Source organism: Passer domesticus, chromosome 4 (assembly GCF_036417665.1).
Source record: "Passer domesticus isolate bPasDom1 chromosome 4, bPasDom1.hap1, whole genome shotgun sequence".
NCBI lineage: Eukaryota > Metazoa > Chordata > Aves > Passeriformes > Passeridae > Passer > Passer domesticus.
This window is the reverse complement of record NC_087477.1, coordinates 56949098-56976457: the sequence shown is the minus strand read 5'-3', so window position 1 is coordinate 56976457 and position 27360 is coordinate 56949098. Positions and strand designations below refer to the sequence as shown.

Genomic DNA, 27360 nt, shown 5'->3' with positions numbered 1-27360 from the left:
AGTATTTTTCACTTGAACAGAGCACTCAATTCCCAAAATTCAACAAAATCATTCATTACAATCTACAGATCTTATGTCAGAACCGGCAACCTAGATCTGGTATCCAAGACAAATAAAATACTGAAAAGTACAGGAAATGCACCCAGAGCACACTGGTTTCTCACCTTTCAAGGTCTGACTCTTCTCTATTTGCATCCAAATTTGCAAGACATTGAACACTCTCAGTGCTTATACATGCAAAGGATTAAGACTGCAGAGATAATGCCACCAAAACCAGCCAAGTTGAAAGTAAACACGAGGTAAAAAAATAACTACGTCTATTTTCTAACATTCAAATTCAGTCACGTTCTGGAGAGCAAGACACTGCTTAACACTGCTACTCAGCCCATCTGTGCTGGTAACTGAAAGCCATGGGAACATTATCAATTATAAGAACACAGTCTTACCTTTTACACTTTGGGACTTGTTGAAGTATGAGGTTTAGGGACGAAACCTGGTTCCCGTGAAGAACAATGTGGTGTTAGAGGTATCCTCTTCAGCAGAAAATAAATTCCAAACTGTCAAAAAATAACAATGGAGAGCTTGAAAATCATTGAGTTTAAAAATTATCTACTTCTTCATTTTTTAATAAAGACAAACATTGTTTTAATGAGAGTAATCTCTAAATGCAATATTCTGCTTATCAAAAATAGCTCAAGTATTTTACTATCTGAATTGACATTGATTAAAAGTTCTTCTTGATAAGCAGGACATTCTGACACAGTTTTATCTTGGCTTTAAGCTATCACTTTATGCCTATCTTTAGCCTTGATGTCCTTTTCAATTTTAAATCTGGTATCACTCATACCATCTGCATCTTCACATCCACTTATGCTACCTTTAAAGTGTATTTATACACCATTATTTAAACATCTTTTCACTGAAGTTCTTATTAGGGTCTCTTCTGGCTTTCTGTGTTACATCTCCTCTCCAAGTCTCCAAAATTGTTATTCTCAGGACTCCAGCACGTGTAGAATGCCGCTGTTGTTGACAACCAGCAAAGCTGCCCAGTTGCATTATTGCTTCTCCCTCAAACACAGCCATTAACTCTTTGTTTAAAAATCCACTTCAAAATCAATTCCTAGAATGTATCATGAATTTGCTTCACAACTGAACTTCTTCCAAACAAGAACTCAGTGCTGACCTAAGTGATTGCCTACTTCCAGTCTCTTTATACCATTACATTTCATTTATAGTCACTTCTCTTGAACCATGCTGCTTTCCAAATTTTTAAGCTACATGAAATCAGGTTTTTATCTGCCTTGCTTACTGTTCTTAAAATAAAACAAATTCACTATAATGTGTACTTCTTCCATTTCTGAAAAATGTTATTTTAAAGTATACTAAATTCTAAAAAGGAAGCTGGGACCTATAAACTAAGGTTACGCTTCTTGTAAATTCATTGATGGCTTTTACGGAAAACACTAGAATTACCACTTATTTGATTTGAAAAGTTAAGAGTGCCTTTTCCTGCACCTAACAGAGGTTCTCAAATGGTTAAAATACAGATGCAAACATGAATATAGAAAGTTAAAGCATAGCAGAACAATCTGCCAACAGGAGAAAAACAATTACAGTATGATTCAATGAAGCCACTCGTTCTTGTTTGGCCAAATAACCTGCTGGCCCATTGACCTACTTTTTTAGGTGTTTACAGCCTCCTCTCCTATTCTGTTTTGTTCCATTTGACAAGTGCAAACATTAATAGTGACAAAGAGTCCCATGGAAGTCTGCAACATGAAACCAGTGTTTTTAAACTGCTTGGAGTGGAACAACTCTGCCAACTCTCACCCAGTGCCTCAGAGAGTTCCAAAGATGAAAATTTTAGACCTCCTCTCTGCAGTATGGAGGGGTGCATTTCTTTTAAATCACAATTGCACACTTAAGATAAATACTACAGGTCTTAATCACAGAACCATCTTTTATAACGTCAAAAAAGGGAGCTCTTACACATATTTCAAAAAGGGATTTTAAAAAGAGCAAGAGAGGAATATGCATATATCATAAAAGAATACAAGCAAGCTTAAGTCAGACCAAAAGAGAAGCTAATCGCAGTGGAAAAGCTTTTGTTGCCAAAACCACAGATCTCTAACTCAGTAGAAATGGCATGCATGTGAAAGCCAGCAGAAAGGTTAAAACGCCTACATGCCAGCACTGGCAGCCACAAGTGTTCAAAGGTCATCATTCTGTCTCCACAACTCATTAGGTTTTTCAAAAAAAATGAATTATGTGTGTCTGCCACTTGACACTATGTGTTTTAAACACATTCAGACATGTTTATCAACTTTTCTGTAACCAAGGTGGCTAGAAACTTACTATCTTAAAGCAAGCTGAGGTCCTCAATCAAAAATCTTAGCTGCTGCTACGGATGTGCAAACCATTACTACACAAAATTGCTCAATCTGTAGAAAAATTACAAAAACTAGCAATACTGCAAATTCTGCACTATGCTGACTTATCACTCATGGAAAGGCAATAAGTTATTTGGTCCCAAGTCATTGTTTTGCCAAATAAATAGGATTCTCAATAAGTTACAGGGTAAAAAGTCATAATACAACCTAAGGTAATAAAGTTCACACCATCTGATAAAAAATTCCATTTTTTAGACTGAAAGAATTTCAGTACCTTCAGTACTATATTGGAATATTGGAATGCACATTGGTAATATTAAATATTGGAAACAAATTCAAAGATTGAACAAACTATGAAATTACAGTACAGTCTTGCTAATGACAAATATTCTGTCGTGACTGGACTGAAAAATGAGTGGGACAATGGTGAATGCATTGCCTGTATTTCATTTTGTATAGAGCCAGTAATTGAAATCCCTATGTCTCCAGCACTTCACCATAATGGTAACACTGACAATTATTTTTGAGGAAGAATAAGTATTGCTCTTGTACTGTAAAATAATAAATTACATAAATGCCTTGATTTATGTAAAATTTATATCACAGCATACAAGTAATGCTTACATGATTTTGCAGATTACCACCCCCCACATTATTACCAGAAATAATGTGAGGTGGCTTGTATTATTAAGGCAAATAATTTTACACCGGCATTATCACAGGAAAAACATATGAAGCAACACAGTTTTCCAACCCTACAGTTTCTTCAAACAGAAATTGATTAACTTCTTTAATACAACTTGATTTCTGTGCTATAATCCAATTTTGCCAGGGGAGCAAACTAGTTATTAAAATCATTGAGGATAAGCTGTAGAGAAGATCTTGTTTAAAGAATCAAAGCCACAGCACCCAGTACCCTGTAGAGCTCTTAACACTAGTCACCCACCAGGGTAGGAAAGACCAAGTGCAGAAATATCACTCTGAACAAACAGCTGAGCAGAACCTGACTGCCAACGTAAGCACAGTCAGAAGCCCTGTTCATTACAGAGATTATGAAGATAATTATAAACCTTCCTGATACTCCTTTCCATGAGCTTCTGATCATTTGGATAATGAATTTCTGCAGTTTTACCCTACTAGGGCATTATACTATAACTAGGACAAGCAGAGATCCAGCCATTATCTCCTGGCCAGAATAGCACATCACTATCACTCATATTTTCCACTTTGCTTTTTGCTTCATTGGATCACCTCCAGCCCAGACATTTTTCTCCTTACCTTCCTCTTTTATTGGGGGTAGGATAGAGGGGAAGAAAAAAAGAAGAAGTATTTGCTCTGGTTTAGTTTCTCTCCAGGAACCATAGCATTTTGTAGAGCAAGAGATCTTTAGACAGGTAAACCATAAGCACCTGCTCTCTAATCACATATTTTGGTCTAACTGAATGAGCAGGTTTCAAGGCACTTGCTCCTTTGCTTGCAACTGAATAAACACCAACAGAAAGCAAATTAGGGTCATGACTGATTAATCTTTTGTTGCTAATCAAAGGCTGTCTGTGAAAATACTATGTTTTTAAAACTGACATGTCTCCTCTTTTACCTCAAAAAAAAAAAAAGGGCAATTGGAAAAAACATCAAAATATAGGGCTAAAAAGAACATCAAGGAACTCTGCTCAAACTTTGCAGCTGAACAGGCTATTCCAGCAGCTGGGAATAGTCACATACTGCAAGCTTTCCTCTACCACACCAATAAATCAGTTTTTGGTCCGTGCTTGCACAGAAGAGATGACACATCCTAGAAATGTCATTTTCTGAGATAAAACATGCTATAGCAGCAGGTGTTCATTTTCCAGTGTTTCAGAGGACAAACAACAAGAGGGCTGCTTCTAGCATGGATGGATCCCAGATGGCGTTTAATAGGAAAATTTGTGAGTGGCCATGAGTAGTCTGCTGTGGATGAGCAGCTTTCTTAGGTCCATCAACTTCTCAGGGAGTACTCAAGGATATATAGTGGAGAAAGTACAGTAGAACAGAAGACTGGTGGTGTGGGTTGCCGCTACCTGACTGGCAGTCTCATATCTGCTACTGAAAGACTTTTGGTAAGAGGGTAAGTCTAAGCAGTCTACAAGAGAGATTAAATGCCTGTTAGAAGACCTGTTATGGTAATAGTTAGTGATATCACCAATTTAGATGAGTTATAATGACATTTGAAATAGTGGATGCTATTTGTGTGCCATCATACACAGTCCACAGCAGCTTAAAGAAGCTACAGATCACCCTGAGTAGCAGAAAACATGACAACAGAGGTAGAGAGGTTAAGTTCTTAGAAAGGGCTTGTCACACAGATGTGCCCTGGTCTACTCCCTGACAAGGTAATGGACCTAAACAAGCTGCTCAAACAAATTTGCTCAAAAGTCACTGGAAATAATATCTTCATAGAAAAAATAATTATGAGGATTACAGGAAAAAGCAATTATCTCCTGCATGTTTCACACATTAGACTGTCCCACCATCAGGAGAAATATTTCTCCAGGAATTGGGACTGACCACAGTTTGCAATTTTCTATCTCTCCAGCTCACAGAAAAAGAAAACACTCCTTTGCTCCAGATCATTTGGGTTGATCTCTGCTTGACCAGCCGTTCTGCAGCCACTCTTCTACCCTCCTCTGCAGGCTGTATGTCTTTCCCCCTACTGAACACAGAGATGGCCCCATAGCTCCCTCCCTGATACAGTGCAGCTCCCTAATCTTGGCCCAGACTGCAGTGAAGATGTATGCAAGAAAGCTCTAATAAGCCTCAGACCTTTACCTGGGCTACAGCGATTACACACTGGTGGAGTCTGCAGTCCAGAGGGATGTGAATCAGGCAAGCAGTAAAGTTAGGCCTCTGGAACTAGCCAGTACAAACCCCAGGGAAACTGCCCTCAGGGACAAGGGAGAGCAACAGAGCTGGTAGATCTGTAAGGATGTCCTCCATAGAGCACAAGAGCTAATGATCTCCAGACACAAGAAATCAGGCAAGGAAGACAAGAGTCTAGCAAGGATGACAAGGGACTGCTGGTCAAACTACAGGCAAGACATAAATGCATCCCTCTACTCTGTCCCAGGACAGGTATCCTGGGAGCAGTAGAGGGATGCAGCCCAGTTGTGAAGAAATGGGATGAGGAAGACCATGGCAAAGCTGGAGCTGAATGTGACAAGGGATGCAAAGAATACCACAAACGTCTACAGGTATATTAACCAGAAAAAGAATGTCAAAGAAGGTGTACACACCCACTAAACAAGGCTGGTAAACTGATAACAACAGATGAGGAGAAGGCTAAGGTACTCAACAACTCTTTTGCTTCAGTCTTAGCATGCAACCTCTCTTCCTGCATTTCTTAAATGGATGGACACAGGACAGAAATTGGAGGAACAAAGTCCCTTCCACTGTAAGGGAAGATCAGATTCATGATCACCTGAGGAACCTGACTGTAAGTTAAGTCCATGACACCTGATAAGATGCATCCCAGAGTCCTGAAGGAATTGGTTGATGTATTTTCACAGCCCTTTTCCATAATATTTGAAAAGTCATGGCAATCAAGCAAAGTTACTGGTGACTGGAAAAAGGGAAACCTTGAAACCAGATGATCTTTAGGGTGCCTTCTAATCGAAACTATTTTAGAATACATTCAAACCTAGCCCATACTTGCCCATGTTCTGATCTGGTCTCTGACTCACCAAACTGACTTCTCCAAACATCCTCAGACCTGCCACGTCACCGGGAATTCTCTAGCTATCTGGGCTCTTGGCCTGAGCCTGGCTTCCCTCCAGCTCCCTGGAGGTGACCAGGAAAGCACTCAGCAGGTTGCCAGGTGTCTAATAATTGATCCTTGGCTGTGGGGTGCTGAAGCAGTTACCAGGCTTTTTTCCCCTCCATCCCATTCCAGGCTGCCTGTATTATCTTTGCCTTCCAAGATTGCAACTAACTGCACTTATAAACAGCTGAGGTGTTTATGTGCCTCCATCAAATTACTAACAAAGATACTAAAAGAAAGTGATACAATACAAATGTTCAGACTCACCAATAAACAAGCTCCCCAAATCAGAAAAATAAAAAGGACAATAAGAAATAGTACAAACCCCAGTTTAAAAGAAAAATTTGAAAGGCAGCATTTAATAACCTAGCCATCAGAACCAGCTGTTATTCCTCTGTAATTTCATTTAAAATATTTTCTCAGTCATTTGTATACAGTTCCTTACAAGAGATTCCCTTCCTTCAACAAAGCTGTAAGTGCGAGTGGCAGAAATAATGTTTGCAAATCATGTGCAACTAGTCTGTACAAAAAAAGACAGTGGCTACATGTTATGATCCCACATGCTACCATTTTTTTAAGGCCCCACCCTTCCTTGGCTTTCTGGAGGTGCACTGGAGGTGCACAATCCCTTTAGCTCTGGCCACAAACTGAATGAGATTTATGAAACTATGTGTTTAAAATAACACACATATCACACAGTTTTAATAAGAACAAAATAATAAAGAAGGCATTTCAAAAGTGTGGCTCCTTCTATCTTTGAAAATTGGCACAGCTAAGATACAGTACCCCTCTATAAAGAGCAGGAACATCTTAGCTACATCTCCCACTCCTGGTTCTATAACACGGTACCCTGGGTTAGACTTGAGTATGTGTTGTGTTTGCACATCTAAAACACAACATAAATTTCATAATTAAGTCTGGCTTAAAAGTATACCTACCGCCTCTTTAAATGGTGCTTAACACAAAACCAGTACTTCACAACAGGAGTTTAGCTCAGGAGAGCTAATTACCAAACTGTTAGTGTTACAATTCAAAACTGAAAACTTTCACATCCCTGCGGAAATCTCCATTTCCTTTAATGGAATGCTGAGAAGACACAACCTATAGCCAGCTGAAGAACAGATCCTAAATTAAAGCTCACTGTTCTGAGGAACAAAGTGCTATAGATGGTCTAAAATCTGCAGTCTGCTATTTTTTAACAGGACCCGTGTAAACTTGGCACACTTCACAATGAACAAATAAAACCAAGCTTTCTTCTTCCAGCCTCTTAGATGGAACTGAGAAGGTAGACAACTGACAAGCTTTTTTCAGAAGTTAAAAAGGTGAAAAAATTCCACACACACATTCTGAAGTTTAAATTCCCACTGAATATTGCAACTATCCCATAAAATTATTTACTACATACAAACATTTTTTTCTACAGAATAAAGTTATCAGACAATTAAAAAAACTCTTCATTTGATGATTTCTCAATATTAACAGAAATTTAAAGAAAAAACTTTTAAAAAACACTACTAAGATATCTATCCTGGAGTTAAAAACACTTAGATATAATTAATCCAATTTAAAATGTCCATATTTACGAAACTGAGTATTATAAATTTTAGATGTTTTGTATCAGACACAAATGTTAGTTGAACAATCAATTTTTCTAAAATGGTTTGTCACATTTTCATCAAAGCAAAAATACTATGAAGAAACCTAACAAATAAAACCAAAGAAGAAAAATGTATTAAACATTGAATTCCCATACTGGAAAATAAACATGGCAATTCACCAAGAAATGAGACAGATCAAAGAGTCAAACATTGGTTTTCCTCTACCCCAATAATAAAAGGGAAAAATGACTAGATACAGAAAGTCAACTACTTTTTGAAAACTGTCCTGAAGAAAATTAATTATCTATTTCAACAGACAATTATTACACATCCAAAGCAAGAGAACACCAAGGCAATTCTTCTTCCATTCCATGCAAAATTTCTGTTTGGTGTTGATATAAATGCAGGCTTAAGTTTAGAAAATGAGACTTTATCACTGTTATCATTACTGCAACACTGAGCTATCCACCTCAATTACTCTTCCTGAAATAGAGGAACCTACATATTACATGAGCACTTCAACTGCCAGACTGTTAGCATGCAGATATATCTCAAAAGTTGGGAAAGGAAGCTAAAAAGAGATTATGAAATTCACACAAATCAATCTTTCCAAAATTCAATCCTAGACCAGAAAAAAACCACCCAATGAAGATTTATTAGCTTTTACATTCAAATGAACACTTCCACTTCTTACATAAAGGAAAACTTCAGTCAAAATTTCCAGCTGTGTTCTCATTATGCCGTTCTAAAACTTTCAGAAATCAAGAAAGTCAACAGTTGGCCAAGAGGGTCTGTAAGAAGATATGCAAAGTATTTCTGCACCAATGCCTTTATGACAGAATCACAGAACAGGTCAGGCTGGGAGGGACCACAGTGGGTCATCCCATCCAATCTCCCTGCTCAAGCAGGGTCATCCTAGAGCACAGCACACAGGGTTGTGTGAGACAGTTCTGGAGTACTTCCAGTGAGGAAGACTCCAAAGACTCCCTGGAAATCTGCTCCTGTGCTTGTTCACCTGCACTGTAAAGAAGTTCTTCCTCTTCTGGTGCAACTTCTTGTGCATCAGTTTCTGCCCATTGCCTCTTTCCTATTGCTTGGCACCCCTAAGAAGAACCTGGATCCCTCCTCTGACACCCTCCCTTCAGACACTTACAGACACCGATGGGTTCCCTTCTCAGTCATCTCCTTTTGAGGGTGAACAGACCCAGCTCCCTCAGCCTTTCCTCACAAGAGATGCTCCAATCCCTTACTCATCTTTGCTGCACTCCACTGGACCTGCTCCAGGAGCTCCGTGTCTCTCTTGCCCTGAGGAGCCCAGAGCTGGGCACAGCACTCCTGATGTGGCCTCACCAGGGCTGAGCAGAGGGGCAGGGTCACCTCCCTCAGCCTGCTGGCAATGCTCTTCCCAATGCACCCCAGGACACCACTGGCCTTCCCATCCACACGGGCACACTGCTGGCTCCTGGACAGTTTGTTGGCCACCAGAACCCCCAGGTCCTTCCCTGGACAGCTGCTTTCCAGCAGGTCAATCCCCAGTCTGTGCTGGTTCACGGGGTTACTCCTCCCCAGGTGCAGGAGCGTTGCCTGAATTTCCCCTCTGCCCATCTCTCCAGCCTGCTGAGGCCCTTCTGGGGTATTGGCTGCTCCTCCCGGCTTGGTGTCATCAGCAAACTTGCTGAGGACATCTCTGCTCCTTCATCCTAGTCATTGATGAATAAATTAAACAATTCCCAATACTGAATTGTGGGGAACACTGCTAGTGTCAGGCCTTCAACCAGAATCTGTGTCACCGATAGTGACTCCTCTGGGGTTAGCCAGTTCTCAATCCAGACCACACTTCCTGAGTTCATCTACAAGGATGTTGTTAAGAGATAGTGTTGAAAGCCTTTTGTTGAGGTTAAACAACATTCACTGCTCTCCCCATATCCCTCCAGGTAGTTGTTTCATCACAAAAGGCAATCAGGTTGGCCAAGGATGATTTGCCCTTAGTGAATCTATGCTCCTTCTTGTTACCCACATGAATAGAGATGGCCTCCAGAACAACACATTCCATCACCTTTCCAGGGATTGAGATGAAGTTGACTGGCCAGTCAACTTCATCTCAATCCCTGGAAAGGTGATGGAATGTCAGCCAGAGAACTCTCTGGGTTCTCCTTTTTGCCAATTCTGAAGACCAGGGTGACATTTGCTTTCTTCCAGTCCTCAGGTACTTCTCCTGATTGTCCTGACCTCTCATGAGCAGCCTCATTATGGTGTCCACCAGCTCTCTCAGCACTTGCTGATGCAATCCATCAGGGCCTATAGACTTGTGAATGTTCAGTTTACCTGGGTGTTCTCTAACCCAGACCTCCTTGACCTCCTTGAAGGAAAGTCTTCCCTCCAAAATTCCTTTACCCTTTCTCCTGAGTCAGATATTCCGGAGAGCTGGTCTTGCCAGTGAAGACCAATGCAAAGAAGTCGTTCACTGTCTCCACCTTTTATGCATCCCATCACCAGGGTCCCCTTCCATTTAGTAGGAGGCCCTCATTATCTTAGGTTTTTCTTTTGTTATTTATGTATTTGAAGAAGCCCTTCTTGTTGTCCTTGACATTCTCAATCAGATTTAATTCCAGGTGGGTCTTGGCCCTTTCTGCTGTGTTTCTACTTTGAAAAGCACTTTATATTGATTCCAAGCAGTCTGCCCCTGCTTTCATTTCCTGCGTATTTCCTGATTACACTTGAAAAATGACAAGTTTTTTATTCATTCATGCAGGTCTCCTGCCCGCTTTGTCCAACTTCTTGCTCATTGTTCTTGAGCCTTAAAGGAGTCATGCTTGAATACCAACCAGTTCTCTTGGACTCCTGTTCTCATGGGGTTCTTTCAAGAAGAACCCTGAAGAGGCAGAAGTTAGTTCTCCTGAAGTCCATGGTTGTAATCTTACTTGCTGTCCTACATCATCCTAGCCCTTTATAGTCCATAAAGGATACAGCTTATGAATCTTAAATCAGTTTTAAGGGACATCAAATTATTTTATATCATCAACTTACCCCTTTAAGATACAATTATCTAGCACATCCAGAAACATCTTACAGCTTCTCAGTTATGCCCACACGAAAAAGTGATGGGAGTGGTCAGAGGGGAACTGGCCCACCAGTTCCAGACAACTAAAAAACATGCCAGACAACTAAACAAAATGAACTCAAGGCATTTTTGTAGGTGGTTTTGTTTTGTTGTTTTGGGTTTTTTTGCTTGTTTTGCCCTCTTTTCTTTTGGTTGGTTTTCTCTAAACAGGAGACAAAGACTTATTCCTAACTCGTGGTCAGGGTATTTACCTAGAATGTGGGAGAAGTAAGACTAAGTACCTCCCCTGAATCTATCCACAGATGAAGAATTACCACATGAAAGACATCAAGAGCAATACCCACAGACCACACAGCTAACTACATGGCTACAGAGACCAGACATTCACACCCTAACAGCTACTTATGTCTGTAATCACTTTTACCAATCTCCTTGATCAAGCCAAAAGTTTGTGTAACGTTAGCCTTTGATCATTACTCTGACCACTCATTTCCACGGTCACATTAAATTCCCTCTCAGCTGGCAAAGACAATCTGATGAATGATTTATATCAACAGCAGTTAGTTGTAACACAATTGTGCAGGTATACCAAATGGACATAATTTTTTTTAATTGACAAGAGTTGCTAACAGCAACACCCAAGAACATAAGACAGGCGTTTTAGAAAGCCAGTATTTTATTTGAAACTTAAGTGAAAGTCTTATCTATAAGACACAGAAATGTATACATGTAAGCAAAACACTTCTAAAAATATTTAGTGCTAGTCACCACTTCACTTTTTGCAAGTTGATTGCACAATCCATGACCTGTGCAGCTGTGGAAGTGCCTCTGGTGCCTAAATTTCCCAGCATGGGTGATTCATGCACAGCTAAATTATTCTGTAAAGCTCTTGTGAAGAGTGGACTGTTTTCCTGCCTGAAAAATGGAGTAGGCAGTGTACTTTACTGGAAGCATCTTCAAAATGAAAGAAGTGAGACTGCACATTTCCATAAAATGAGACAGTTGGAAAATTTTAAGCTACAACACTGAAGTGCAGTCCAAGCTGAAAAATTACCAAACAAGCAGCTCCTCCTCCCTACCTCCACCCACCACTTTCCCCAGAAGTCCTGCACATCATTTTGGAGACCACAAAGTGGTAACAAAAGAAAAATGAAAGAGGTAGCTGAAAAAAGGACAAAACAAAACATGAGAAGCACTAGGGGATGGTCATTTCAGTGTATTTCCACTGTAAGAGAAGAGCAGGTTTGGAACCACTTGATGAAACTAAATAGCCACAAGTCTATGGGACCTGATGAGATGATGTTGCCCATGCCACTCTCCATCGTATCTGAAAAGCCATGGCAGTCACACAAAAACCCTGTTGACTGGAAAAACAGAAACATCAGTCCTATTAAAAAAAAAAAAAGGGAGAAATGAAGATCCAGGGAACCACAGAACAATGAGCCTCACCTCTGTGTCTGGGATGATCATGAAAGCAATTTTAAGGCACATACCACACAAGCAGATGATCAGAGACAGCCAGCACAGCTTCACTGAGGGCAAATCGTGCCTGACCAATCTGGTGGCCTTCTATAACAGAGCAATAGCTGACAAGGTTAAGATCAACCAATGCCATCTAACTAGACTTCTGTAAGGCTTTTGACATGGTCCCACACAAGATCCTTTTCACCACATTGGAGAGACATAGGTTTAAATGGTGGACTATTGGAGGGAAAACTAACTGATGGATGCAACCAGAGAGCTGTGATCAATGACTCCATGTCCAGATCAAGGCCAGTGACAAGAGGTGACTGTATCCAGATTTTGGATCCTCAACACAAGAAAGACATGGACCTGTTAGAGCAGGCCCAGAGGCCACAAAGATGATCAGAAGACTGGAGCACCTCTCCTATGGAAGACAGGCTGAGAGAGCTGAGGTTCTCCAGGCTGAAACCGAGAAAGCTCCACAGAAACCTCACTGCAGCCTTCCAGTAGTTGAAGGGGGCTTTTAAAAAAGAGAGCGAGCAACTTTTTCCACAAGCAGATATAGAACAAGGAGGAACAGTTTCAAACTAAAAGAGCAAAGATTTAGATTAGATGCTAGTAAGAAATTCTTTATTCAGAAGGTGCTGAGGCACTGGAACAGGTTTTCCAGAGAAGTTGTGGATGACCCTGGAAGGGTTTGAAGCCCGGCTGGATGTGATCCTGAGCAACCTGATCAAGTGAATGGTATTCCCTACTCATGGAGGAGGGGGATTGGAACTAGGTGATCTTTAAGGTCTCTTCCAAACAACCCTATGATTTTATCCAAAAAATATGTGGCAAAACACTTCTGTATTAGCATGCTCACTATTATATTCCCATGGTTAACAGGCTTTAACAGGAGTAAAGAACTTAATTTTCTAGAATTATAGTGTTGCCAGATCCTTCTGTTTATCCCTCAATACAACTACCTGTTATTGAAAAAGAAAGCTTATACTGTGAAAAAATCCTCAACAGTATACATAGAGAATTCCAGATTTTAATTTCCCTAAAGAAAACACTGGAGTTACTCTTTTGTCAGAACTTTCAACAGAAGAATCTGGGCTCAACTAGAATTACAGTGATTGCCCGACTTGAGATAAAGGACAAGTACTTCATATCACAACGGCAAGAAGTGCCTTAATAGGGAAAGGGACCCCACCCCCCCAAAAAAAAACAACAGATAAACAAACAAACCCAACCAAACAAACCAAAACAGAAACGCAACTCCCAAAAAGGCAACAAACCAGAAGAGTTTTGCAATCGATACAGAGAGGAAGTAACTGCAAGTTTAATTTTATTGTCCCTAGAAACTTTTGGCAAAATGCTCACTAACCACTTTGGGTATAGAAGCTAAGTATCTTTTTGCACCCTGCTACAAGCAAGAACCAAAGGAAATAGAACCAGCAGCATCTAGTCACATTGGACTCCTTCAGGTAGAAAAGATGATATGTTACTGTAACAAAAGAGATAGTGCTGCATGAACTAAACAGAAACAGCAATGCAGCAACAGAAAGAAGTATATAAAATCAACTTCAAATTTAATTTAATTTTACTGTAATCACTCTGCATATATTCTCATATGGAAATAAAGGAAGAGTACCTTTACTTAATTCAAACATTAGAGCACTGAACACAACTGAATTTCTGAATGTTCAGGAAACAAAGCTCAAAGAAAAATTATAGTTTAAAGTAACACTAACATTTAACCATTACACACTAACATTACACTGACATTTAAACATTTAATTTTTTACCAGTCTGTGTTTCTAAAATATTATCTATTTACGCAGATAACACATTTTCTCACTTTTTCTTTATTCTCCTGAGCAGTAAAAGCATGCACTCCCTTCACTGAAACTTTCAGAGTTTGTGCTAAGTCCAGAAAACCTACTGAAATCACCTTCTGAGGGTCACCAGAAAAACAGCAAAAGACAAACAACAAATTCCTTCTTCTCATACATCAGTATCATTCAAAATATTGGCTCCAGTCAATTCAATTGTAAATTAAACTGATTAATTATGATGAGAATATTACTCTTCAGGCACAGGGAATTTTTATAATGAAGATTTTTAATACCTTGCAGACTAATTCAATGCTCATAGCAAAATTCTGTCATGTGTCTCCCATTCCTTCAAAAATATTTTAAGATCACGATACTGTCTGGAACACAAAATGTATCAGGAAATTCTACACTAAGCTCTTAAAAATTTTGCAGCTACAATATGTAAGATAAGAATTTTCAGGATTAGATCAAGGGTGGGGAAAGGTCACAAACTCAGCTCTTTTCGCATTTTGGAAATTCCGATTCTATCCTGACACCCCATATAAACCCTATAAAGTTTCAAATGAGTCCTTAAAGTTTTTTTCTGTGAGAACTACAAGTCCTTTTTACAATTTTTAATATCCAACAAAAAAATCATATCAACTACGTAGGACCACACTTGCTACATTTGCGTGGCCTTAAACTCTGTTCCTCCATTTTTAAAATTTTTCTTTTCTACAGTTCCCAAGTTCTTCTTTCACAGAACATTATTTCTACGTACCAAGATACTTGTTTCTGAGTGCTTACTTCCTGCCGCTCAAAGTCTTCTCTGCACTCTTAAGAGCCCAAGGTTACGGAAAGTTCCTGTCTGACCATCCAGGAGTCACTCGGGCAGTCACTCCCACCAGCAGAGCCTCTCCCTGCTGGGATCCAGGCTGCTTCGCAGTGGGTGGGTGCTTCTATCCCTCATACAGCTCTTTGCTCGAATAACAAAACCTGACTTACATCATCCAGCATCAAAGTCCCTAAAAGCAACATTAGGAAATATTTATAAAAGTATTACAGCTATTTCAATTTATAATTAATATATCAGTTATCAAAAACCAAAATTACAATCAGGGGTTTTTTTTAATTCCCTTCTGCGCACATTGTGAGAATGGTTTTAAAGACCTAGGATCTTGCTAGTGGCCTATGAAACACTGGTACTGAGGAATAGGATATCATAAGTTATCAATATTCACAGGAAATCCTGAAACTAACATGAATTTTAGGTTCAGGCCATATGCTAACAGTTTACTTATACCAAACACATTAAAAAAACACAAACAGAGCACTTCACCATAACAGAGAAATACTCTTAAGGCAAGATCAACTTCCAACTCACATTTTGACTCTCAACATTTTTCTTCATTTTAAATTGAGGTTTATATCTCAATTTTGAACAAATTAAATAATACTGAAAATAACTTTATTATTCTTATTAAAGTCAGTGGGTTTTTTTCAAACAGTTTCAAAATTACAAGCTTAATAGTTTTGGGTGGACTTTAATGACTATATTTTTTAAAGACTGTAGGTTTAAACCTACAATCCCTATCAACAGAAATCTTAATTGAATGTTGGAAATTTTCTGGAAAAAATGCTGAAAACAAGGGTCAACATTCTGCAAAACTCTAATAAACAAGAAATATAGCTGAATTTAGTCCTGATTACTGGCTTAGATATGTGAGTTATACTACATTTAAGCATGCAAAATTCTTGGGAAACTCTGAACTTAAAATTAAACAGGGCAGATGGAGAGTACTCTTTCAACTGCTATTTCAAGATAAAATGATTTAACACCAGCACCTAAATATTACTCAGATTTTCAACACTTTAACAACTGAGGAATTCATTCCAGGCCAAAAAAAAAAAAAAAACAAGTCTCATGATTCATGACAGCTAAGGCACGAAAAAGATTAATAACTGCAAAAACCTGCAAAGACCATCTCTTTTTCATTTTTCCTGTTGCTCTTACTTAATGACTGCCATAAAACACTGGCCTTGGGTTTTTATCAATGCAGATGAGCAGCTCAAGCAAAACACCTGGGGTGAGAAGCATACATATTTTCAAATTCTATACAAAAGTTATAAAATTAAAGAAATCAGAAGACTCCTCTGTTTAACAATTTAAAACTACAAGCATGGGAAAACCACAAACTAATCCATCAGAATTACAAAAGGCAGTTATGATTTAGTCGTTTAAATTGTCATTTACAGTATTTATGTGCCTCATCAACACGGTTTATATTACAAAAATTGAAAAAAAGCATTTCTGGCACTTCAAAATTTTTCAAAATCAGCATCCAAACGCATGGCTGTACTTCCAGCATAGATACCTCTTAGAGGTTCACTGCCCTCATCTACTGACCTATAACCAAAGTGAACAACTATGGCTCTGTCCCCATTAGAAAGTAATCTGAAACCGTAGAAATGGATCAGTAGATCAAAGCAGCTGGTGCTGACACTCCTATGCTAGCTGTTCAAGAGGGTTTATTTTGGATTAGATTTCATCTGGTCTCCAGAAGCAAACATCACTACCACATGGACCATTCAAATTTTTCCAGGAATTTCATGACTGATGCAGAACTCCATGTCCCCAGTAGATACAGAAGAGCACTCTGCCCCTGCAGCAGAACTCACAGACTAGTTTTCTGAGAAAGAAATGTAGTTCAAACACACTGAGCCAAGCAAGTGGTAAGGGGAGACAACAGTGAGATTTTCTCTAAAGCAGTTTTAATCATCCAAATCACAACTGTAATGCACACATTGGAGTTATACCCTGACCTTTTCAAACCAGACTAATCAAAAGAGATGTCATGTCATAAACAGAATATTTGATGGCACTGAAAGACTTCAGAAAAATTCTGTAAGCATTCTTCATAATGCCTCACAATTGAAAAACAAAATCATGATAAAAGACTGTTTACTAGATTCCACAAAAAATTTATTTCTTCTGTGCCAGAATTCAGCAGAAGACATAAATCTGGATATCCCTATTCCTTAGGCTTCATTTCTCTTTTCTTCACTTATTTACTTCATCTTTTACGTCCTGTTTTCTCACGTCAAATATTTTACTTCTCTTCTTCTTTCTACCTTATTTCGTTAAGCCCTTCTCTCATTTCCTCCTATTACCTGTGCTATTAAATACAGTAAGGGAAAAATAAATATTCTTGCATTTCTGAACTTTTAGACAGAGGTGTCAGTATTGTTTTTACCCTGGAAATTCAGATAGTATAGTCTGAGAAAGGTTTGTAAGCACTACTACTGTGATTTAACTTCCCCTAACTCAAAATTTAAAAGGGGTAAAGATGATCATGGGTTTACTGCAATGACTCAAATTGATCTCCGAATCCTGTGCTAATCAATTATGGGAATTGACAAAAATCAGATTAACGACAAAGGAATATTAGTTTACTATGAAACTGAAATTAGCCTGATTATTCTAAACATTACCTCAGAGAACAGCCACAGGAACAAAGAAATACTAAGGGAAGCTAATCAAGGGATCTATGGATTGCAAGAACTTCATTTCAGAAACACTAGATAAAATACATTTGGTGTATACACAGCTTTTTACCTTAGATGTAAAGCCAGAAATATATTGCTTAATCTCTGCCCTTTATTTTATTTTCTATATTTCAATTATGTAATTTACATAATAATTTAATCCTCTAGATTTTAGGTTATATGCCAGTTTCTCCAAGAACTGTAAATTATTAATAGGATTTTTAACCTTTTTTTCCCACATACAATTAATTCATTAGTTGCTTAGAATAACTAAACTATTCTGACTCACCAAGTTTCACTAACATTCAATATACAAGATCCAAATAGATTTCCAAAAGATTTTGCAAATGAAAGAATGGGCTTCTCTCTACATTTGCTAAATTTAGATGAAAACAAAAAAAAAAAATGGATCTCTTTAGAGCAATTCCTAAAGAAAAACAGTCTTTTAAGAAAGACAACACTATACAAATTTTCACATGTATATAATCTGAAAATTTAAAATATATTGTATTGCCTTTCCATTTCAGAACAAATATGGTCTCCATGTTTTAAAGATCTTATTTGAAAATCAGAATCAAAGATGCACAATGCACAGAGCTTTTCAGGATGCTCAAAAAGAAGTATTTAGTAACTTTTAACCACACACAGCCTGTACTGTCCAAAAAGATCAATATTATTATGATAAAATAATGATCTTGAGAACATTAGAGAATGTTCACATAAAAGCAATAAAGAGAAAAAGCAAAGAATAGAGAAAAACTGAATGAAAAAATTGACAACAGTTATGGAAATATACTGTTGAAGCAGAATATGAAGGACCAAATCAACAGCACATGCACAATAAAGTTAAGGAAAAGCACAAAGAGTACAGAAGAAAATCTTCTTACTCAGTGTTTGTACCTGACACTACAATGGAGTCAAGGAGATTAGACCTGTTTACTTCCCACAGTCCAGCTAGAACATGCTCAGTAGCCCTGTCTGCTTATGACTAAAAGGATTTGGAACGTATCTACCTCATCTGATTTGGACAGATGAATGGATTTAGGAAATTCACTGAACTGGTACAAAACATATTTTCAGAAATCTATTAGGCTGCCTAATGTAAGTGGGATAGCAGAAAAAAATACTGAGGCATAACAATTTGTTTCTCCTACAATCTTGAGTGCTTGCTCCAGCATATGCAGGTGCTTGATTTTTCCAGTGGCAAGATTTTAATTGCATTTTGCATCAAGAAAACAGTGCGTTCTTCCCTCTAAACTCATCCTCAGACACAAGCTGATATTTGGTTGAATTTTAGGTGAAAGAGACATATAACAGAGATTTAAGTCTTAGTAAATTATAAGCAACTAAAACCAAGGTTCTGGAACAGAAAGTGTCAAGCATCATTAACTAGAAGCACTGCTACCTGTAATTCCATTCAGGACCATACTTCATGTATGACCAGGCACCTCCGATGCACTATAAGCCACTAGGAATACAGGAAGGCTTTCTGACAGCAAGACAAAATAATCCCATTTCAGCAAGATTGGCACAATGTCTGTTCTACATAAATAGATCTGTTTCTTGGGGTTTTTTTGACCCAGAATAAAAGTGTATGTTTTGACCCAGTCAAAAAAACAGCAGAACATCTGAAAAATAACACCTACTTAAAAAGATAAAACATAAAAACACAAAGTCTACAGAGGGCCATGGCCATGATCCTCAGGATACACTGAATCAAAATCCCTTTGTTGTTCCTAAACAAACTACCCTGCTATTCTGTGCTTCTCTCTGCGTGATGCACAAAACAATCAGCAACCTTACTGCAATATACAACATGATCAAATCTTGCAAAGATTAAAATCTGCACCTCCTGGCCGATCCTCAGCTGGACAGTACAGTGTCCAATCAAGGAAGCAGGGAGAAGCAACCCATTCATAAACAAGGTGACATGTGAACAGAGATAGTGGTACTTGAACCCATTAGGACGCATTCTTCTGCTACATCTTTACATTAATGGGGTATTAAGTCATCTCAACAAGAGCATCTGCAAAAAAATCCAAAACAAAAAACCCCAAAAACCAGTACAAAACAAACAAACAAACAAAAACCCCACACCACACAAAAAAACCCAAACAAACAAAAAAACACTCAGAAAAGCAGTGAGCATGGCAGTACCTATCCTCATTCACTGCAACACATCCCTGGGAGAGATATTAATTTAGTCTCCAGAAACCACAGGGCCACATTAGCACACTGCACTGCTGGGGACAGTGCCTTCATAAGGTCTGGGCTTTTCCTTCCTTCTAGTTTCCAAAGCAGCTCAGGTACAGTTCAGTTGTTTCATTCCATGCTCCAGTGTACAAGATAAAAGCTTATAAAAAGCTTATTTGAAGTTTGTTCTTGCCCACACACACCATTAATTTGAATCTCAAATTGAAGTGGAATGTCTACCTTGCCTGAGGTTGAAAAAGAGCTGCTTCTGCTTAAAGCATTTCTGTTCTAGTAGCAATAATATCTACATACTTACTTAAATTACCTAGAAATACATTGTGCCTTGTAGAGTGGGTGGGTAGCATCAGTAGTCCAAATGTGATGTCATCTGAGTAAAAGTCTTCTTTGGCACGGTCTTCTGAAAAACAAAAAAAACCCACAGTTTAATGAAAATTAATCTGTTCGAAAAAACTTTTTGGGGATGAGCCCTTGATTATTTCTGTTTTCTCTCCTGCAATTTTAGTAATTTCATATGCATCCTTATATTGTCAAAAAAATCACTTCCTAATTTTTCGATTCAATAGAATGATGTAAATTCTCATGAAGGACAACTTCAACATTGCATACCACCTTTTATGTAACTCTGGCACTGTCTGAAATCCAAACCCGTGAGACAAATGCAACAGCCCAATGGTAACACAAAACTTACACACGTAACAATGTCTACAAAACAGTAATATTACAACTATTGCACTACAATTGCTTCAGATTGCATTATGACCTTGCAGAACATTAATAATACACTATGCAAACTTCTGGAAAGAAACTGCATCAATAAAATCTTAACTCTGTGTACTGTGGCTCAAAGAGGACACATGAACTACTGCAGCACACAAGTGGAAACTCTCAGAGAACATGGCATGCAACAGCACAAGATTCTCTCCACTAATCAAACTCCCCTCACTAATCAAACTCCTCTCACTAATAAGAAATCAATTTCATTAAGATGTGCTGAGCAAAAGCTCACTCTACAACAGAGATTTTTACACAGCAGCACTCTACTTATTCAACGAAGAAAGAGCTCCCCACCTGCTACAGATCATTAATTCCTACACACCATGCTTTATTTTAAATACACGTGCACCAACTTGGTAATATCATCTAACTGATTATAATCCTGCTGGAAAAATCTACTGCTACTGACCCACTGCTGATATTTTCTATTCAGCACTCCCATGTGGCAAAGCATATCCTTTAAGGCAAACATAAATCTACTCCCTTCCATTGTATGCAAGGATTGATGGATTTCCTTTGACATGAAATAGCCAAAACAAAGTACCTTCTAAACCCCTGTTCTTTACCACCTCGTCCCCCAGTACATGTAACATAGAAAGAAGAAGCTGTCAGCCTGGAGAAGAAGAATGCCAATGTTTGAGGAAGATCTACTGCCAAGTTGAATGGGATAAGAAATGCAGACCATTATCACCTACATATTATTTTCTAAATGGTCAAATGAAATTGAAATATGAAATGTTAGAAATCAATTACTTGAATCAAATACCAGCACATAGATAAGAAATGGCAAAATATATTCTACAGGGCAGGAAGTTTAGGTGTATTTTTTAAAAATCTATGCCAGTTTATGAAAGATTATTTTTCATTTCTCTGTTGGCAACATAAAGTTTAATGTAACTCCATCTAAATCAGCCATAAATGTGATTGTCTATATAAAGGCAGTACAAATTTAACCAAAATAATTTGGAAAAGCAATTTCCGTTATTTTAGTGAAAATAGTTTGTGATACTTTTGACTTAGATAAAATGGTAGTGTGTCGATCACCATTGATGTTAAAAACTTCTACAGTCCCTCTCTCAATTGTAATGAAATTCATATGAAGTCCTCCAGCTTGTAGAAAAATTGTGTGTAATAGAAGGCAGCAACAGAGCAACAGGAATGCCGAGATTAAATTTTCAGGCACAGATGCCTGTTGTTTAAAAAAAAAAAAAGCAAGTTTGAGTGACAGCTAAATTTCTTGAAGGGTTAAAAAAAAAAAATCTTAGAATTTGTGTCCTAACCTCCCTGCCAAACTGATCAAAACAGTTTCTCATATTCTCATATTCTCAAATCATTTTCCTGTCTCATTTTTTTTTCTTCAGAAGATCCAAACCCATCAACATAATTTGTAAGTTTCTATAGATCTTTTTCTTGCTCTATTTCATAAAACCTTCTAGTTACTCTTTCTCTTGATCCAGACTACTTTTCTGACTTCAATATGCTTTCCAGACCCTGAAAAATATTTTGCTTCTTTTCCTCCAAACTGTATATTATTTGGACTTGCTTTATGCTGTCTTTTGCTTCTATATTCTCCTATTACTTGTTGCTGATCTATCTTATCATCTTCTTAGAAATGAGAATTTGTTTAATTCACTCACTATGACTCGCTTATTAATTTGAATCCTTGTCCCCCTTTCTGAGGTCATTGTCATCATTTTCTATGTCAGTGAAATTCAGATCACAAGCTTCCCAAGGCTGAAACTCTATCTTATTATCTATGAAACATCACGAAAAGCTCTAGGGCAGCACAAAATATTTAGCTAATGCTTCTGAGCTGGAAAAAAGATTATATTAAAAAATGAAGTAGAACATTTTAACAACAAAAACACTTCCAGAAAAATATATTAGATGTAAAATTGCTGAGATGTTAGAGAACGATCAGTGGAACTACCATACTAGCTCTGAACAATAGTTCTCAAACACACAACTGCTAGTAGTAGCTTGATTACACATAATGGATGTTGCTGCTGTGGATGGCAAGAAAACTTTATTAAATCACATTACTACATTAAAACTGACAGGAAAGTGTGTGTGTGTGTGTGTGAGAGAATCTGCATTTCTATTCTGACAGTTCTTGGAAGCTGTGATTCACGCTGCTACTTGCTTTTCTACTCACAGTAAAGGAAAACCCTGTTTCCTTTACAGTATTTGTTGTTACTATGAAAACTACTTTAAAACAAGCACAAGTCAAAACCACCTATTTTGTGGTCTGCTATGATTTTTTTAATGAACCATTTCAATACTTGAAATCAATAAATTAAAATTTGTGAAGATTATGAGTCTTGACAAGTATATTTCATATTATACAGCAGAGAATTCTCTAGAAATGAAAGCAGCACAAGCTAATAAACTTTTCTTCACTTTCAACATTAGTAAGATTTTCAGTTTTTCAAAACAAGCCAGCAGGACATCCTACATTTCTCTACTGAGACTTCATAAAAATCTTCAAGTTGATTTCAGTCTGCTGTTTATTATGATAAATAAGTAATGCAAATACAGGCCAGACAGGAAAGAAGTCGAGAAATGCCATTCTAGACATAAATTCAGTTCCCGCTTTTCAACAAATAACTCTGTGTTACAAGACAGAGGAGTGGGCTTACTGGAAATCTGATTTGGGAAATACTGTCTTTTGTTCTTATGTTGACAGAAAAATATTATTTTTATTATTATTTTGCTATCATGTCACACTACTATATTGTTGGTCCTCCTCCCTTTCCAAAACAGCCCAAGATTCTTCCTGTCTCCTCAAGCCCTGACGACACACACAACTCCTGGTCTCCTACCCAACACAGACCCAGTGCATGCTGAAAAAAAAAAAAAACAGGTCAGTACCAAAATCCCATTGCATTATGTCTCTCTCAAGAGAAGGCAGTGACACATTTCTCTCTACCCAGCTTGCCTATTTTCACAAAACCTGTGGTAACATTACAGTTTGTGATTTCCATCCCTCCTACAAACATGGCTACAACTGATCAACTATTTCAAAAGCTACTGGTCAATATGTAAGGAAAGAATAAGAGAAAAAAAAGGAAAAAGCATAAATCACATTTTCTTAGGAAATCAGGCTTAAAAAAGGCAACTTCCTAAAGCTTTTAATCTAGGAAAATTTCCTAGTTGTTTATTGAGCCAAGGAAATAAGCAGCTTTTGTCAAAGTATTTTTTTATCTTTTTACACCTTCACATGTAGATTTCAAATTAACTTTGGGTAACTAACATGGGAAAGTTACCACATGAAACAAGACAGTTTTTTTCTCCTAATGTATCTTGAGGCTTTTGGATGACTGGTGAAAATCCAAGCATTCAACATATCTCTAGCAAGAGTAATCTGAAAAATTACATAGCTTCTACCTTAGCACACCAGCAGGAGTCTACATTCTCTGTATTCACAACCATCTTCTCAACAGCAACCCCTAAACTCTTGGAACAGTGTTCTGCCAAGGTGCATGTCAGTAACAGCTGAAACTGAACAGGCAGTCACTGACATTTTACATTTAACATGCAATGAAATAGCCACCAAACACGTCAAAAACACCCTTAAATGCCAGAAACCAGTATTAACTACTTCATTAAAAACTTTACTCAAACATAAAAATGGAAACTTATGTTTTATTTATAACAGCAGCGGGATTGTCAGAATTCGAAATATTAAATTAGCTGTATTAATGTGTTTTGAAGTACCTTTTTTATTAGGCAGCCTACTATTTCCTACTTTCATTAAGACCATAATTTAAGATGTAAAAATATACATTTCCTCAGTGTTTCTAATGTACATTAGGAAACTCACACATTAACCTCCCACAAGAGCCACTTCTTACCAGCCAGCCTGGCCTCTATGTTCACAAATACTTGCCTCAATGAAGAAAGTGCTGAAGCTTTCTGGAGATCTACCAGTTCAGCAGCTAATGACATGCTTATGGGATCTGGGATCATTCTTCTGCAAGCCATGGAGATGCACTCACAAACTTGTGGTGCTGCAAGCTAAAAACTCTTGTAGACGAGGCTGCTAGCAATACTACTCCCTGCCAGAAAATACTTAAAGATTCTGACATCATGCTGGATGATCAGCCCATTCCCAGGTATTCCTCCTTTTTTAAGAGTCTCACAGCAAGACCACGACTAAGCAGCATGGTTAGCAAGTTCTATGGCTTGCTCCAGCTGTAGTAGACCCCAAAGCAGCACAGTCTTCACTAAAACAGGGCACAAAAAGGGGATTGCATACAAAAGGATCTACAATTATCAAGTACCAAAGCCAGGGAGAGTTGCATCATTCAGCAAGACTTTTTCAAAAATTAATAGAGATGCAAACTACATAAGCAACCAGTGAACACAGTATTTTGCCTTCACCTGTTTCTGGAGGCCTAGGACATAGGTAAGGTTAGTACTCACAATCCTGGTCCCTGTCCTTGTCATACACCTAGCTAAGCTTTTCCCATCAATATATTTTCCAGCAATACATTCTTTTAACATGCTAGCAGAGGGGAAAAGATGGGCTCTCATTTTGTCCAGCAGCACAGTAACCTGGATCACAGAAACTGGAAAGCCAATCTCTAGTCTACCAATAGGGTTCAAACCCTAATCTCTCAGCAGGCTCTGCATTGCACTAGGAAGATGCATCAACTTCTAACTTCTCATTTCAGTGGCAATTTTCAAGATATGGAACCAAAAAAAAAGGTAAATCTTTACTGGACAGAGAAGCATCAGAAGTATGCATGCTTCACTAAGGCAGCAAACAAGAGATGTAATTCATGGGTACCAGTTTGTAACAGCATTCAAAATTTTAAATGGAGCACAGGCCAGAATATATGTATACATATAATCTCCTTTTCATCCAAGAAAACTTGCCTAGTAGATCTCTTTAGCCCAAAGAGACTTTAATCATCTTGTCTGCAAGGAAAAGTGAGGTTCCAGGCTTTGGAGTTTTGTTGGTTTGTTGTTTATTTTGGGCGTTTCTTTTTTTTTTTACAGGAGACATGAACAAAACCTCTTCCTCCTCACTCCTTTGTGCTTCTGAACAAAAGGGAGAGTCACCACAGGGTTTTGGTCCAAGTCCAATTCCATAGGTGTGCCTGAGGTGTGGTTTGAACATGCCTTTGAACAAGTGAAGGCCTAATTTTCAGATTGCCTAATTTATGAACAGTAAACAGATTTAGATGCCAAGATGCTCGGTTATGATAAGATTTTGGAAGATGTGAATGAGAACAAAACTTCAGTGTTCAACTTTGGAAAACTTTACTAGTGAAAACAAGAAACCTCTAACACAGATACCAATTTTATTTGGGGCTGGATACACAAAACCCATCTAAATCAATTTTATGGATCTGGCCATATACCAAAATAACATACATCAAAACCATCTCAGAGGTACCTGCAAATATCCTTTTTTGTGGAACTCCAGAAAGACCCCCTATAGAAGAATTATGTCACATATATTTATTTTAAAAATCCACTTTAACTGGATCTGTCTTACTCCAAGAAGTGTTTTGTTTTAACAAAAGGATAATAGTCTAACACCATTTATCTTGTGGCACCAGGCTGTCATTATTTGTAAAATGACATTAAATTCACAAATGAAGCCTTCTCACATACTCTTGAGATGATCACACACACAGTTTTAAGAACAAAGCATTGAAGTAGCCACATTTTAATCATAAATATGAGGAATGCCCATAGTACATACTGAGCTTCAAAAGCATCACTCTCCAAACCTAAGTTATTATCATTCTTGAATCTCATATATATAACTAATTTTTAAGGATCTATATTTAATAAAATATTAATACTATTAATGATGATTTCACAATATACTCAGAACATCAGTACAGAATAAGGAAACTTATTCACCAATTTTAATGACGAAATGAAACAGCTGGAAAGAGTCCAAAGTGTGCAGTTTTAAACTGTTAAAAGAATCTGTGAAGTCTTGTTATTTCCACATAATATTAAATATATGACAACCACAGAGGACCAAAACGTTTTATGTGTATGATGATATATTCTCAAAGTGGCTATAATAAAGAATTTATAATAACACAAAAAGTATGGTAAGAGAACACTAAGACTATAAATTAAAACACTCAGAGGTGAGGTATACCAAAATTAAAGTAGCTTTTACATGACAAAGGAATTTTGTGGCAGCAGTAGGGATAGAGAATTCAATCCTTCAGGGCATCTGCATTAACCCTGAGTCTCCTTTCTCTTCTGTGATTTTGCATGTCACATCTTTTAAGTCCTACAACAAATAAACAGTGTAATGTCTGTCTGAGTTTCAAATTATTACAGATTCCCCCTGAGTTAACAATTAACCAACTATCCTAGTAAGTTACTTTCCCCACATGGACCACCTGCAGCAGTCAATGAGGTACCTTCCTAACAGAGCCACCCAAATTTGCTTGTGTCAGAGTTACAGAGAGACACTGAGCCTTTCATTTCAGATTCTGCTAAGGGAATGAAGATGTGCTTCCAACACATCTTTTTATTCTGAAAGACCACTAAATCCAAAATAATGCTATCAACACTACTAACAATAATTCAATAATAGCTTAGGATGAGAGAAGCAGTTGAATGGTTTGGCGACTACCTGCAGTCTCACACTTTTTTTCACCTCTGGAGATAAAGCTACTGTAAAACAGCCACTGTTCTCCCGACAGCCTGGTGACTCTCCTGGTCTCATGCCACCCCT

At 37.9% G+C, this 27360-nt stretch overlaps 1 protein-coding gene across 8 annotated transcripts in view; it reads right to left on the bottom strand.

Annotated features, from left to right (window-relative positions):
* The window catches only part of CLOCK (clock circadian regulator), a 65029-nt gene that overhangs the window by 34560 nt on the left and 3109 nt on the right, over positions 1-27360 (bottom strand). For 2 of the 8 annotated variants that reach the window (XM_064418134.1, XM_064418126.1), the window contains exons 2-3: positions 20164-20265; positions 447-557 (exon numbers count right to left, since the gene is read on the bottom strand). The gene's annotated coding sequence lies outside the window, so the exon portion shown is untranslated. Of the gene's footprint in view, positions 1-446; positions 558-14889; positions 15134-20163; positions 20266-27360 lie in introns of all 8 variants that reach the window. The other 6 variants (XM_064418129.1, XM_064418131.1, XM_064418133.1 and 3 more) reach the window with 6 other exon arrangements.